Source organism: Hakea prostrata, chromosome 11 (genome assembly GCF_041222555.1).
Source record: "Hakea prostrata isolate BN-2017 chromosome 11, UWA_Hpros_2, whole genome shotgun sequence".
NCBI classification, from domain to species: Eukaryota; Viridiplantae; Streptophyta; class Magnoliopsida; order Proteales; family Proteaceae; genus Hakea; species Hakea prostrata.
Genome location: NC_142610.1, coordinates 12276213 through 12292194, shown reverse-complemented (window position 1 = coordinate 12292194; position 15982 = coordinate 12276213). Strand labels below are relative to the sequence as shown.

Sequence of the window (15982 nt, the reverse complement as noted above, 5' to 3'; positions counted from 1 at the left end):
CCCTTTAATGGTAAAGTAAACTTATTTGAAGTTGAAGCCAAAGGTACATGGGATATTATCAATTACATTAGTCAACATAAAAAGGAATAATAATAACTTTTTTTTTTTTTTGGTAAGGAATAATAATAACTTGGATCGATATAAAATTATACAATCTAACAAAATGGGTATAATAGTCATGTTATTCTTGTAGGCACCACCACGTATGGAGTATGGACCACACAAGCACAATCCTGTAATGTGGTCATATAAAAAAGGAATCATTTGATTTTAACGATTAAGAATAAAACTTTTGTGGAAGGGGTTTTGTGAGGTTTTCTGGGTTTGGAGGGATGTCCCGTGGTGTTACTTTGGTTCTCCTTTTTATTTTTCAAATCTTCTCCATTTGAAAGTTGCAATGCAATTTCTTTTGGGTCCCCTTCAAAAGTACTAAAATTTTAAAACAGCTGTAGTGATTTTGTCGTTTGCTCTATTGGGTCCTTCTAAAGTATTCGAATGTTATTTTTTGGTGAAATAGATCATCAAACTTCACAATACGCAGCGTTGACATTTGAAAGGATCGATCGAATGGCAACTTCCTCCGCCCCTGCTTCTTCATCGTCTGAAAGTTGGCGTTATGATGTGTTCTTGAGTTTTCATGGTGAAGATGTTCGTACTAGTTTTGCTGATTATCTTTACCATACTTTGATTGGAGCTGGAATTCAAACTTACAGGGATGAAAATGAACTCCCCAAAGGAAACCAGATTGGTCCAGAGCTAATCGCTGCAATCCAAGGGTCAAGAATCTCTATTCCCATTTTCTCGAAGCATTATACTTCTAGCAAGTGGTGTCTCAATGAACTGGTCGAGATACTCAACTGCAAGAGAACAAAGAATCAGGTGGTCTTTCCCATTTTCTACAAAATTGAACCAAGAGATGTGCGAAACAAGAAAAAATTCGATGCAAATGCCTCTAGAGAATACGAAATGGGCCTCAACAAATACCAGAAGGGGCTAATAAAAATAAGTGCAAAAATCTTTGGAGAACACCAGAAGGAAGAGCCAATCGTGCAGCAATGGAAAGAAGCTCTAAAGGAAATTGGAGGACTAGATGGATGGCATTTGAAGGAGCATACGTAAGTTCAACACAACACTTTCATTTTATTGGTTCCTTAGAATTAAAGGTTTAGCTTGTTATTAACTTTTAATTTTCTCAGTATAAATTAAGTCACGAAGTTGCATATACTAGGTAAGAAAATATAAGTAACTCTAACTCAACTTTATTTATGAGCAAGTTAAATTTTAAAGGGCTTTTTATTTTTGATTAATTATTAGTTACCGCAATGCAACTTTATGTTTTATTTTTATGTTCCTAACCCAGCTTAAACATATTTCTATTTATAGATTTTTCATTTAAGTTAAAATTGACTAGATGTACAGTATATAAGAAAATAAATACAAAAAAGTAGGTTAATTTCAATTTTGCCCGGACTTGTTTTGGATTCTTCAATTTAGTTAGTTTGTAGAAAATTTGTTGCTGTAATTAATATTTTTAATAGGTTATGTGAACATTATAAGACCCTTAAGTTCTTTTTGTGTTATATTTTTTTTCCTTACTTTTGTTGTGGGTCTTGTTTTTCATGGACAATAGGTCTAATCTCAAAACACTCTATTTTGGGTTCAAGTTCAAAACACTTTATTTAACGTTATATTTTATAATGTTACCTACATGATATCTTATTAAGTTTTTTTTGCCCTTTCAATTTGATAAGTTATTTTTTTAATATACAAACAAGGTCAACGGCCTAGAAAAAAAATGGTGTTAAGCAGTAATAAATTCTAGGTTATCTGCCTAGAAGGTCTCCTCAAATTCCAAAAAAATATCGTGAAAAAAATAATATAAAAAAATCAAATTGATAGGTTTTTATGATGTTTGTTAATTTATTTTTTACTAACTACAATCCAAATAAAGTTAGTACAATATTGATGTGTCTCAGTTAAACTTCTGGATTGATTGAGCCTCCTCTAGTATTCGGGACGATGAGTCCTGCAAGAAAGGTTAGATGTGGGCCGGCTCGTGTGCCGGGCAGCCACCTCCGATGGCTAAGTCAGATGATGAGCAAAAAGAATTCTTATGTAAAAGCAACACAAGATAATGCTCAGAGTGTATTGGATGCTTACCGGAGATGTATGTCTATGCTTTTATATTGTAAGTGTTACCTTTTATGTATTTGGTAAGTTAGCCCGACGAGGGCTGTTGTTTCTCCTAAGATTATGCCTCCATGTCGTTGGTCCTGCTTGATCAGTTATTGAGTTGACCTTCCCCTTGATAACGGTTGCTATGTTAGTCCAGCATACGTTACGCCTTGGTCGGGGTGGTTGGCATATGTCCCGACTAACTAGCATGTGGAGCCCCATCCGCGTCAGACTCGATCGGGTAGGAATCTTCCGTATCATAAGCCCCCTATCCTGGACATTGTTTACATCGTGCGGGATAGCAAGGAAGATTAAAAAAGTACAAGACCTTAAGGAAGGTGCAAGATGACCGGGATTGATCTGAATCAAATTATTACCTTAAAAAAGTGCATGACCTTATGGAAGGTGCTAGTTGACCAGGATTGACCCGATTCAAATTATTGCCTTAAAAAAGTGCAAGACCTTAAGGAAGGTGCAAGATGACCGGGATTGACCCGAATCAAATTATTGCCTTAAAAAAGTGCAAGACCTTAAGGAAGGTGCAAGTTGATCGGGATTGACCCAATTCAAATTATTGTCTTAAAAAAGTGCAAGATCTTAAGAAAGGTATTAGTTGACCGGGATTGACCCGATTCAAAGTATTGCCTTAAAAAGGTGCAAGTCCTTAAGGAAGGTGCAAGATGACCGGGATGGACCCGAATCAATTTATTGCCTTAAAATAGTGCAAGTCCTTAAGGAAGGTGCAAGATGACCTAGATGGACCCGAATCAATTTATTGCCTTAAAAAGTGCAAGTCTTTAAGGAAGGTGCAAGATGACCGGGATGGACCCGAATCAATTTATTGCCTTAAAAACATTGGCTTCATAAACACTGGCTTGTTTTTGGCACTTACGTAACAGTGTCCGTATGTTTTGGGCTTATCTGTTAGTAAGACTTCCAAAAGTCTCTAGTGTGTAATGCTACTCCAAAGTGCGTTGTACACCACCTGATCATCAAGATCCACGATCTCAATGGTTACTTCATCGAAACATTTCAAGAAATCCGGAATGGATTCATTCCGCCCTTGCCTTATAGCGAATAAGCTATCAGACGTCTTCTTGCTTCCGATCGCACTTCTGAATCGGACTATGAACTTCCGGGCAAGTTCCCTGAAGTTGTGGATGGATCCCAGCTCCAGGCTGCTAAACCACTTAAAGGTCGGGTGTTTTAATGAAGCCGGGAACGTTCTGCAGAGTAATTCATCTTCTCGTCCAAGGACAGTCATCACCGATTTGAAGTAGCTTATCTACTCCTTCGGGTTTGTCTTTCCTTCGAATGGAGTGAAAGTTGGCATGATGAAATTTTGGGAAAGAGGTATGTTCATAATTTCATCCGAGAATGGTTCCCGATCAACCACGTCCAGATCTTCATCATGGTCTCAATCCTCCAACTTGCGCTCGATCTCAGCCATCCTTCTTCTAAGGCGATTTTGCCTTGCTCTATTCCCGCCGATTCAGCGCTGTTTTCTTTTCTGGATTGAGTTCGGGCAACCGAGACCCTCGATCGGGTTGGTTGAGGATGACTTTCTCCTTGGTGCTCCATTTCTTCCTGACTTCTTCTCTTAGGTAAGGATCTTGTCTTGGAAGGTACTGAAATACGTTTTAGGGTGCTGATTCTCTTCCCGTTCGGCGTTCGTTGACGATGGTCGGGACCAGCATGACTGGACCTCTGACCTTCATCAGGTATTCCTTTCGGGATCCTTCCTCTTGGCCGAGATCTTCTTGCATTTTGGAAGGCTCTCAGTAGGCTTCCTGTCTGAGTGTTACACCTTGATCCTTGCTCAACTCCAACTTGATGGACCAAGCCCCACAACACCCGTTGCATCTCGATCATTCCCTTGCGGAGCTCGTCCATATCTGCTGCCGTAGCATACCCCTGAGGGCCTCGGGATGTGCCTTGCCCGTGTGGATTTTCAACGACTAGGTTCCACTCGGGAGAATCCTGTTCCACTCGGGTTGAGTGGACTCCATCATCTTGATGTGTTTGATCTTCGGGAATCTGATTCTCGCCAGCATTTTCTATTCAAGAACGTCCATTATTTCCTCCTCGTCTTGCCATGACTTGAAGATTTGTCGTTCCCACAGACGGCGCCAAACTGATGCGTCTCAGTTAAACTTCTGGATTGACTGAGCCTCCTCTCGTATTCGGGATGATGAGTCCTGCAAGAAAGGTTAGATGCAGGCCGGCTCGGTGGCCGGGCAGCCGCCTCCGATGGCTAAGTCAGATGATGAGCAAGAAGAATTCTTATGTAAAAGCAACACAAGATAATACTCAGAGTGTATTGGATGCTTATCAGAGGGGTATGTCTATGCTTTTATATTGTAAGTGTTACCTTTTATGTATTTGATAAGTTAGCCCAACGAGGGCTGTTGTTTCTCCTAAGGTTATGCCTACATGTCGTTGGTCCTGCTTGATCAGTGATTGAGTTGACCTTCCCCTTCGAACGGTTGCTATATTAGTCCAGCATACGTTACGCCTTGGTCGGGGTGGTCGGCATATGTACCGACTAACTAGCATGTGGAGCTCCATCCACGTCAGACCCGATCAGATAGGGATCTTCCGTATCAAATATTTTTTTCTTTTTTTTTGGCGGTAAGGTTTAAAATAGATTGAAGTTTACAAGTTATAACAATTTCATGTAGATACTTTGACAGGTCACTCATACACATTGGACAACAACCTTTTTACTTTTGAGTCCTCGGGAATATTGTATGTAACTGATGTAGTTTGACCTCTCATTCCACATAAAGGTGTTTTTTTTTTTAAACTTGACTATCTGTTTTTTTAGATTTGACCAATGATTAGCTATAGTGAACCTTTAACTTTGCATCAAAGCTTTTTTTTGTATATTCAACAAAATTTCAATTTAGTAAATCTACGTATTGTTATGGCTTGGATGATTGTTCATCAAAATTTCATTTTGGTATCATTTCTATTGCTTCTTTTTTTCGCCTTGAGCTCTAATGAGCACGTGCCTTCAACTGAGGGTAACAAACTAATTTCATGTTTCCTTTTAAAACTTCCCCTCTCCACCATGTCCCTTCCTTCCATCCTTCGTTCCATTCCTTTGAAGTAGGGGCATCATTGAAGAAAGGTTTCAAAGAAGGCATATATGGTTTGTCACAACACTTAGAAGATGGAGCAAATCAAAGGGATTAAAGAGATAGCCTTCAATTGTCCTCCTTGCATAACTTTCTATCGTCTTCGCCCTCCTGGTGAGATCATTCACATTTCCTTAGTTTCATCTTGAAACTTAAAATTTCTAACGGTGGCGTGAAACCTAAGAAGAACAAAAGTAAAATGCATATGATTAGAGGCTATTCGAGCTTCTTGAACAATAGTTTTTAATCAGATCCTAGTGGCTGTAGCCAATAACATGGGCTGGACCTATTATGCCAAATTTGGCTAGCCAGTCTAGTTGCTGAATTCATGGCTTGACTGATGACCCCGATGATTGACCGAATGAACCTCTAGAGAATGAGTTGTGAATAGTTCAAGTTGAGTTCATTGACAGAAGCCATGATCGATCATTGGACAATGCAAGCTGAATATGATTTGGCCTTATGACAAACTCTGCAACTAAAAGCCGATGACTGCTCCCATCTCCACATGAGTCGTGACTGAACAATACAATGGAGATGGCCCCTCACATCACATTAAGTGCGTTAGATAGCCTGACTAACAGATCCAAAATCACGTAACCAACACCTCTTGCTTGACAGATCTTCCCATCAAGTTCGAATATGCATAATTGTCCACTCCTGTTCGATGCCTCTATGCCAGACCTGCATCAGCCAAACTCAGTCCTACATTGCAGATTACTTGAGTAATGGATAACTAACTAGGATGCATTAATTGAACGTCCCCTTGTTAGGTTAAGTATAATTACACCGCCTCCCCTTTGATGCTAAGAAATGTGTACTCTAGTCTTTTGATTTCCGGTACATTTGGCCTACTCTTCTTAGTGTCCATGATGGGGCTAAATAATATGCTAGTGTAAATTAAAGAAAACAAACACATAAGAGTTTTTAACGTGGAAAAAACCCGCAAGGGAAAAAACCACGGGACCGTTATCGGAATCCACCCAAAACTTCCACTATCATTTAATGATAATAACAATGGGTACAGAATCAATATCACATCTCTAGATTACACTAGAGGAACTCAAAATCACAAGCACATCATCAAATAAATGGAATCACAAAGAGAATGGAGAAAGGTCACTAGAGGGGCTTCATGAGAACTGTGGTAGAATGATATTCTGTCCGTTGGATATGAAGAGCTGGGTGCCACGACCATTCCCTTCAAATCTCACTTCATTCCGGCAACGTATCACCGTCGGATTCGCCGAAGAAATCAGAAAATCCCTTCTTCCTTCTTCTCCCGCTCCGGCTCTCTCTCCTCTATTTCACGTTTTTCTCTCTCTCTCCTCCTTCTTTTGCACCTTTTTCTTTTTCCTCTCTTTTTCACAATCTTTCTTATGCGGCAACCATATATATAGGTTATCTCTCAATCCTAATTGCTTCTCACTTATAATCAAAGAGTCTCAGTTTGACTCTTTTTCCTTTTTATCAGACCACTTGGACTCCTTGGCTTCACTTAAAGCTGGGCCCCACATGGTTTTAATGGGCCATGGGCCGGACCCAACAAATCTCCCCCTCCGTGCCCATGAGGGTGGAAACCACAACTTGACTCCTTACTAGGAATCCATGTGCGCAAGCTCCTTGCACACTTCAAACTTCTCTTGAGTAACAATCTTTGTTAACATATCAGAGGCATTCTTATCAGTGTGAATTTTCACAATCTTCAACAACTCATCTTCCACCACATCACGCAACCAATGATATCTCACATCAATGTGCTTTGTGCGAGAGTGATATGTAGAGTTCTTGCTCAAGTCAATAGCACTTTGACTATCACAGTATAGCACATACTTGTCTTGCTTCAAACCCAATTCTTGGAGAAATCTTTTCAACCACAACATTTCTTTCCCTGCTTCTGCAGTGGCGATGTATTCAGCCTCAGTTGTAGACAAAGCCACACATTTCTGTAGTTTGGACTGCCAAGAGACAGCTCCCCCTGCAAAAGTAAACAAATACCCAGAAGTTGACTTTCTACAATCAAGGTAACCCGCCATGTCAGAATCAGTATACCCTTCCAAGACTGAATCTGAACCTCCAAAACATAAACACAATTTGGAACTTTCTCTCAAATATCTGAAGATCCATTTCACAGCTTCCCAATGATCTCTCCCTGGATTATTAAGGGCGCGTTTGATAACGTTTCCGTTCTAAGAAACCAGTTCTTATGTAAAACTGTTTTTTAATGTTTCTGTGCTAAAAGACCGTTCTTTACTTGAAAATGGGTGTTTGATAAATCCGTTCTGAAAATATTTTTAAAACACTAAATAGAATATGTTAGTGTTTTTTTTTTTTTGTTTAAACATCTTTTTTATAAATCCGTTTATGTTCTTTGGTAAAAACATCTTTTTTATGTTCTGCAAAAAGCGTTCTTTAGAACAATTTTCTGACTGGTCCGTTCTTAAAGAACAGAAGAACGAACCGTTTTATCAAACGCCTCTAACCCGTTTTTCCGTTCCCAAAGAATAGAAGAATGCTAGAAACGTTTTTTAAGAACGTTATCAAACGCGCCCTAAGAAACCCGCTCACAACACTAACTGCATGTGCAATGTCTAGCCTAGTGCAGACCATGGCATACATAAGACTACCAACTACAGAAGAGTAAGGAATACCTGGCATTGCTTCTCTTTCTTGATTGGTAGATGAACATGATTGCTTACTCAGTTTAAAGTGACTGGCAAGAGGAGTGCTTACAGGCTTAGCACCCTGCATGTTGAACCTTTTAAGCACGCGTTCAACATATTTTTCTTGTGACAACCATAGCTTCCTATCCTTCTTGTAACGAACAATCTGCATGCCCAATATTTGTCTAGCTGGCCCTAAGTCCTTCATATCAAAGGACTTGAACAAATGTTCTTTCAACTTTTTAATCATATCTGCATCTTGCCCAATGATCAACATATCATCAACATAAAGGAGAAGAATAGTGAACTTACCATCTGAAAATTTTCTGAAGCATACACAATGATCTGCTTGAGTCCTCTTATACCCAATAGCTACCATAAGTGAGTCAAACTTCTTGTCCCACCGCCTTGGTGTCTACTTTATTCCATAAAGACTCTTCTTTAACTTGCATACGAAGTGCTCCTTCCCTTTGACTTCAAACCCTTCTGGTTGCATCATATAAATTTCTTCATTTAAGTCACCATGAAGAAATGCAGTTTTCACATCTAACTGCTCAAGCTCAAGATCCATGCTAGCTACTAAACCCAAAATGACTCGAATGGATGTCAATTTTACTACTGGAGAGAAGATCACATCAATGTCAATGCCCTTCTTCTATCCGAACCCTTTCACCACCAAACGAGCCTTGTGCTTCACTAGCTTCTCAGATGCATCTTTCTTTATCTTGTATACCCATTTGTTCCTCAATGCTTTTCTGCCTTTAGGAAGTGTTACCAACTCATAAGTATGGTTCTTATGCAAGGAATTCATTTCTTCTTGCATAGCTTTCATCCAACTAATTTTATCACTGTGGATCATTGCTTCCTGAAAGCTTTTGGGCTCCCCCTCATCAATAAGAAGAATATACTTAGAACTGGGATACTTTTGTGTCGGTCTATGCTCTATTGTGGACCGCCTCACTTGAGATCTACAACCTCTTCTTGTAAGGGTTGCTCCCCCTGCTCAATATCCTCATGATCCATAGAATCATCTGTCATAATCTCTGGATCATTAAGGTCAACCTGTTCTTCATGAGCAGGTTCTCCTCCTGGAACGGATGTGGGATCGAACATAACATTCTCAACATGAGTAGGCTTCTCAGACTTCTCAAAGTGTGTAATATTTTCAGCTTCACGAAATATTACATCTCTACTTCTGAAAACCTTCTTCTCTTCTGGATCCCATAATCTGTACCCAAACTCTTCATTTCCATATCCCAAGAATATGCAAGAAACCGCCTTGTCATCAAGCTTTGACCTTTCCTCCTTTGGTATATGTGCAAATGCCTTGCATCCAAACACCTTCAAATGAGAGTAGGAGGCATCCTTCCCTCTCCATACCCTTTCTGGAATATCAGACTCTAAAGGAGCTGATGGAGACTTGTTCATCAGATAACAAGCAGTGTTGGCTGCTTCTCCCCAAAATGGCTTTGGCAACATAGCCATCTTCAACATGCATCTTACTTTCTCAACAATGGTTCGGTTGTGTCTCTCTGCTACCCCATTGTGTTGAGGGATTCCATGAACTGTTTTCTCATGTCTAATGCCATACTTAAAACAATAGCTCTTGAACTCTTTTGATGTGTAATCTCCTCCATTATCACTGCAGAGACACTTCAAAGATTTTCCTGTTTTTCTTTCGACCATGACATGGAACTGCTGAAAATAATGGAGTGCCTGGTCTTTGGATTTCAACAAAAACAACCACACCTTTCGTGATGCATCATCAATGAAAGTAATAAAATATCTATTACCTCCTAACGATGGAACCTCAAATGGACCACAAATATCAGAATGTACCAATTCTAATAAATTTGACTTCCTACCATGATGCTTTTGAAATGAAACTCTATGTTGTTTTCCAAATAAACAATAATCACAAGGATTCAAAAACATACCTTTGGCAAGAGGAATCAATGACTTCTTTGCCAGAACTTGCAGCCTCTTGTCACTCATGTGACCTAGTCTCCTATGCCATAGATCAGGTAAGGAATCATCCTGTGCTGCATTTAATCCGCCTTCACATATTTTCACTATTGTCTTGTACAAAGAGCAACAGACATCTCCTCTAGCAACCACCAATGACCCCTTGGTGAGCTTCTATTTTTCATTACTGAAGGTACTCTCAAATCCTTTTCTATCCAAGGCAATCTCTGAGATTAAGTTGAGATGCAAATCAGGAACATGCCGTACATCTTCCAAAGTGAGTGTGTAGCCCATGTTTGTCACTATACAAACATCACCAATACCCACAATATTGCAAGCACTTGTGTTCCCCATCTTCACAGTTCCAAAGTCTCCTGCTTTGTATTTAATGAAGGACTCCCTAATAAGAGTAGCATGATAAGAAGCTCCTGTATTAATAATCCACTCAACCTGGTGATCTGACACATGCAAACACTGATCATCACCAAAAGGAAGAAGAACTAAAGCATCATCAGATGCTATAGATGCGGTGTTGTTATCATCATCTTTCTTCTGACTGCTCTCTTCACTTTGCTCTCTTTTCCAAATTCTGCAATTTCTTTTCATATGCCCCTCTTTGCCACAATGATAACACTTGAGTTTTTCTCTAGATTTTGATCTATCTTTTGATTTACCACGACTCTTGGCTTTATCACGACCTTTGTTGAACTTGTCTCTGCTCCTCCCCCTGTTCTCTGTGACAAGTGCTTGTGCCTCATTTGAACCCATGGACTTCCTTCTTGTCTCTTCATTCAACAATGCACTGGTAACCATGCTCAATGATAATTTACCCTCTGGAGCAGAATTGCTAATTGATACAACCAAAGTCTCCCAAGAATCTGGTAAGGAACTCAATAATAATAAAGCTTGCAACTTATCTTCAACCTCATTGTGTTCAACTGATTCACTATGCTTTGATATTCATTCAAGTACTCAATAACTGAAGTATTTTCCTTCAACTTCATGTTAACAAGCTTTCTCATCAGAAAAGCTTTATTCCCAGCTGTTTTCCTTTTATAGAGACTCGCTAACTTTTTCCAAAGTTCTTCCACCGATGTCTCATTCGCAACATGATGGAAAACACTAATGTCCAACCACTGTCGGATCGTGCCAATAGTTTTCCTATTTAATTTGGTCCACTCAGCTTCAAAACATCTCTGATGGTCGATTAATATTACCTTCAATAGGTTCATATAAATCTCTACAAAATAATAGATCTTCCATCATAGGCTTCCAAATCAACCAATTTGATCCATTAAGCTTAATCATAGTACTTGAGGTACTTTCCATTTTAATTTACACAACTATCGACCTCGCTCTAATACCACTTTGATGGGGCTAAATAATATGCTAGTTAAATTAAAGAAAACAAACACAGAAGAGATTTTAACGTGGAAAAAACCCGTAAGGGAAAAAACCAAGGGACCGTTATCGGAGTCCACCCAAAACTTCCGCTATCACTTAATGATAATAACAATGGGTACAGAATCAATATCCCATCTCTAGATAACACTAGAGGAACTCAAAATCACAAGCACATCATCAAATAAATGGAATCACAAAGAGAATGGAGAAAGGTCACCAGGGGGGCTTCCCGAGAACTGTGGTATAATGATATTCTGTCTGTTGGATATGAAGAGCTAGGTGCCACGACCATTCCCTTCAAATCTCACTTCATTCCGGCAACGTATCACCGTTGGATTCTCCGAAGAAACTAGGAAATCCCTTCTTCCTTCTTCTTCTCCCGCTCCGGCTCTCTCTCCTCTATTTCACGTTTTTCTCTCTCTCTCCCTCTTTTGCACATTTTTCTTTTTCCTCTCTTTTTCACAATCTTTCTTATGCGGCAACCATATTATAGGTGATCTCTCAATCCTAATTGCTTCTCACTTATAATCAAAGAGTCCCAGTTGGACTCTTTTTCCTTTTTATCAGACCACTTGGACTCCTTGGCTTCACTTAAAGCTGGGCCCCACATGGCTTTAATGGGCCATGGGCCGAACCCAACAGTCCAGACTCTAAAGCCCCAACTAGGGGTGGTCTTGCTTCTTCTACTGATCAAATCCAAGCATTAGAGGCAGCCCGCTGGTCACCTTTATCAACCCGCTCTGATTGTGCTTTCATCTTGGCAAGCTCATTCTAGGCCAATTGAGGTTCAACCGATTTAGCACAAAGGTTAGATTCAGTAGAAAAATTTGGTGCCATCTCTAGGAATAAAGTGAAAATCCATGATAAGTGCTACTAAGTGTACAAGCAACTTCATCTACATCTAAGGGGCAAGATTGTGCATAGCATGCCATCAAATGCAGGGCCTTCCCTACCTCACTAAAGGGTTCAGCTACAAGTTGATTCTCCAGATTGAACCCAGGATCCGTCAAGAGCATTTCGGAGCTAAGTAGTTCGTCTCCAGTCCCAAAGTAGCATGAGAATCAAGAAAATGGTTGACAACCTCTTATCAATCAAATGTGCCCTTGGAGAGTCCATTTAGAGCTACATGCACATATTCAACCAAGAGTTCATCAAAATCAAGGAATTGGATGAGATCATACCCTACAACATACTCCACGGAGGCATCATGAACAAGGAGCTTACAGGTCTTTAGTTCTTGACCCACCAAAAGACATGGTCAACCTTAGGTATTGATGCCATCAGTTCCTAAACATAACAAAGATCATCAAGGCATAGAAGAGAGCGGTTGGGGGTTAGACCAAAGGCAAGAAGAATACGGTTGATTCTGCTTCACCAAAATCTTCATGCAGGAAGAAGAGAGATCGTGTTTAGAGAGGCTGATCCTTGGTCGATCTGACTAGAAGGATCGGCCATGATGGGAAGCCTACACCTCTCTGAACATGAGGAGATTGGAGAATGTCATGCAGATCCAACACCAGGGGTTCCTCAGATGCCTTAGGACCTTAGTTTCTCAAGTGGAGGTTTGGACATGTCCAAGTATTACAAGTTCTATATGGACTCCAAGAACCACACTAATGAGTGCCAGGTTCTGAAGGACGAGATCAAACAATTGATTTCACCAGGACATCAGGGCAAGTTTGTTGATTCAAGGGGAGTGATCAGCCTCATGACCAAAGCTCCAATTGAAGGAGAAATAATTGGACAATGGAGTTGCGTTTAAATGTCCATCCCAAAGAAACAAGTCCAAGTGATGAAGTAGTTCAAGCTCCCTTGTGAAGGCCAAATGCAACTTGACCATATTGGGCAGACCATAGTAGTAGGCCATGGGCAAGTTGAAGGCACTTTCCTAGTTCTAGGAATAGTTGAGGTTGCAGTGCCAACAAGAATACCTGGTAGATGTGGTAGATCAAGTTTGTCAAGGAGGAGATGGTCGACATCTAGATGCCTCATAATGATGCCTTCACTCTGGAGGCTATGATTGTCAATTGTGAAGCTCACATCTTGGTGGACACTTTCTGTTCAGTGGACTTGTTATCGTACAAAGTCTTCTATAACTCAGATTTGAGCATTAGAAACTAAAACCCAACAACACTAGATTGTTCAAATTTTTGGCACTTTGGCAATAATTAAGTTGTCGGTCACCTTTGTCAAATTTCCCATAGATGTGACCACAATGGTGAACTTCATGGTGGTCAGGGGTCTATCAGCGTACAATGTGATCCTTAGCTAACCATCATCAAATGCTTTTGGGCTAGTGGTGTCAACCAAGCACCTAAATATCAAATTCCCAAAAGAGAATGGGCGAAGTTGACGAATGAACCTCTTGCTAGTGCTACGCTATGTTAGTGAAGCAAACCAAAGGCAAGGGTTCACCAGTCACCCTGGTGGTTGAGGTGTGCAATGATTGAGACAAAGATAAATTGCAAAGCAGAACTAGTTGACTTTGGATAAGGTGTAGTTGTGCACCAAGGAATTGACCTTAGGGACCATGATTAGGTTAGAGCTAGAAGAGAAATTCAAGGGTGAACTCACCAATTTTTACAAAAAAAAATTCTAATGTATTTGCATGGTCAGCTAAAGACATGCCAGGTGTCAAATTCCCCCCGCCAAGACTCTAAACTGCAATACTCGGAGGTGTGATTCATAGCTTTGAAGATCAAGTCTCAACAATCATCCTCCCAAATAGCACAATAGTATAATCAAGAGCAAGAATAAATCAATATATAAATATAATTAAAAGAACAATCAACAAATAGATCTCAAAAAGATCACAAATCAATATCAAAGTGCGGAAAAATATGATACCAATGTATAATTTAGAGTATAGAGTATAATAGAAATAAACTCTAAAATCAAGGCAGAAGAGTAGATCAAATCCAATGTATTACAACCTAAAGAATTAAAAGAAGTCTATCAAAACTAATCTAAATACTACTCATAATGAATCTCTGTATCAAAAAGGGTATGTCTAATCTCAAAGACTTCCGTATCTAATATGGGATACTCCAGCTCTAGGATCAGACTAATCTTGGTACATGCAGTCGTCATACTGACAATCTTCACCATGATATTAGTAACTGCTAGCACCTTGTACTCTATGTGGGTCACTCGTCTAGGCTTCATAGTCTTGGTTCTCAAAGTCATCGTTACCTGTAAGAAAGTCTAACAAACACTGTCCCCGAAGGATGAGCTCAAAAGAACTTTGCAAGTAGTTCAAGTATAAATAACCATTACAATCAATATTCAAGAACAATGCATGATGCAATATGATATGAGACAATGTGCAAGTATGCTACAACCTATAATAGATGTTAGTCTCTAATGGTAGACACGCATTAAGATAAAGTACCATACTCCTCTAGGCAGTCTCAGTGACTCTCCCTCAACAAGAGATGTCTATTGGGTTCTCCACGGCTGTTGGGTCAGGGCATTCATCTCAGACAATCACTATGACTGGGGTTTAGGTCACCACTTTCTCAAATCACCATTGGCATGAGTGTTGGCGCATGTCAGCGTTATACCTAGCCTAATGCAAGTTATCTATTGAGTCATATCAAGCTTAGGGTCGGATACATCCCTTCCTTGCCCCAGGCATACCTTTCCCCCTAAAGTCATTGTATCTTATGGCTCCAACCAACTTGGACTACGGACTCTTAACCCTATTGGTCATCCACATGTAATAAATGGGAAGTTCTTATGTCCTCTCATGGGTTGTCTATCGGTCTTGAGCGCCCATGAGACCAAGCTTATTATGTGCAACCCCAACAATGAATGACCCTCACAATGTGATTTTTGTCCTCTCACGGGTTGTCTGCAAGTCTTGAGCGCCCATGAATTCCCATTTCTGCCATGGGTCATTCGACCTCAATTCCCATGCCGATAGGGTGAGATATGATAGGATTTCCTAGCCAAACACTTCTACACAAAACCTAGGTATGTCATCCAGTAACCATGGAAAGCACCAAGGGGCTCCATAGGAAAGTGTCCCATACCACCTCCACTGATGTCCTGAGACAAAAACACCAAAAGGGTATCCCCATTCCACAATCACAACTTAGGCAATCACATTACAATATAATTCCAAATATAACATCTTATCATAATCCATTCACATTCCAAACATTCTCATTCATAACAAATATGCATATCATATAATGAATAACATACTGAAATTACATAGGCATATCTGTCATGAATAAGTCCTAAAATAGTAAGTAAGATCATGCATTCAAAAATAGAAAGTAACCAATGATATTTGTAAGTGAATGTCCTTACCTTATACTCGAATTGAAATCTCCGAAGAATATATCGAAAGATAGGTTCAAGGTTGTCAAAGAAGCCCTAATCATACAAGGATTTAATATTAGGAACAAACCCTAAAGGATCAAAGATGAAATCAGACCAAAACAGGGTTAGTTGATGTCATTGTACCCTTTGGTTGCTTGAGGCAACCAAGGCAGTCAACCAAGCATACTGTGTATGGACAGTAAAACCCAGATTTGATTGAAAACTCATCGTTTGAGTTTCAAACACTTTAAAATTAATAGGAAAACTCAAAAATAATATTAGGAGACTATCTAACATGGTTTAGAC

The 15982-nt window shown here is 39.8% G+C and overlaps 1 pseudogene across 1 annotated transcript in view; it reads left to right on the top strand.

The window, feature by feature from the left end:
* The first annotated feature begins 372 nt into the window (after positions 1-372).
* LOC149000153 (uncharacterized) overlaps positions 373-15982 on the top strand; it is a 32399-nt pseudogene continuing 16789 nt past the window's right edge. Inside the window, exon 1 of the transcript XR_016170874.1 lies at positions 373-1115. The product of XR_016170874.1 is annotated as an uncharacterized LOC149000153 (transcript). The remainder of the gene's footprint in view (positions 1116-15982) is intronic.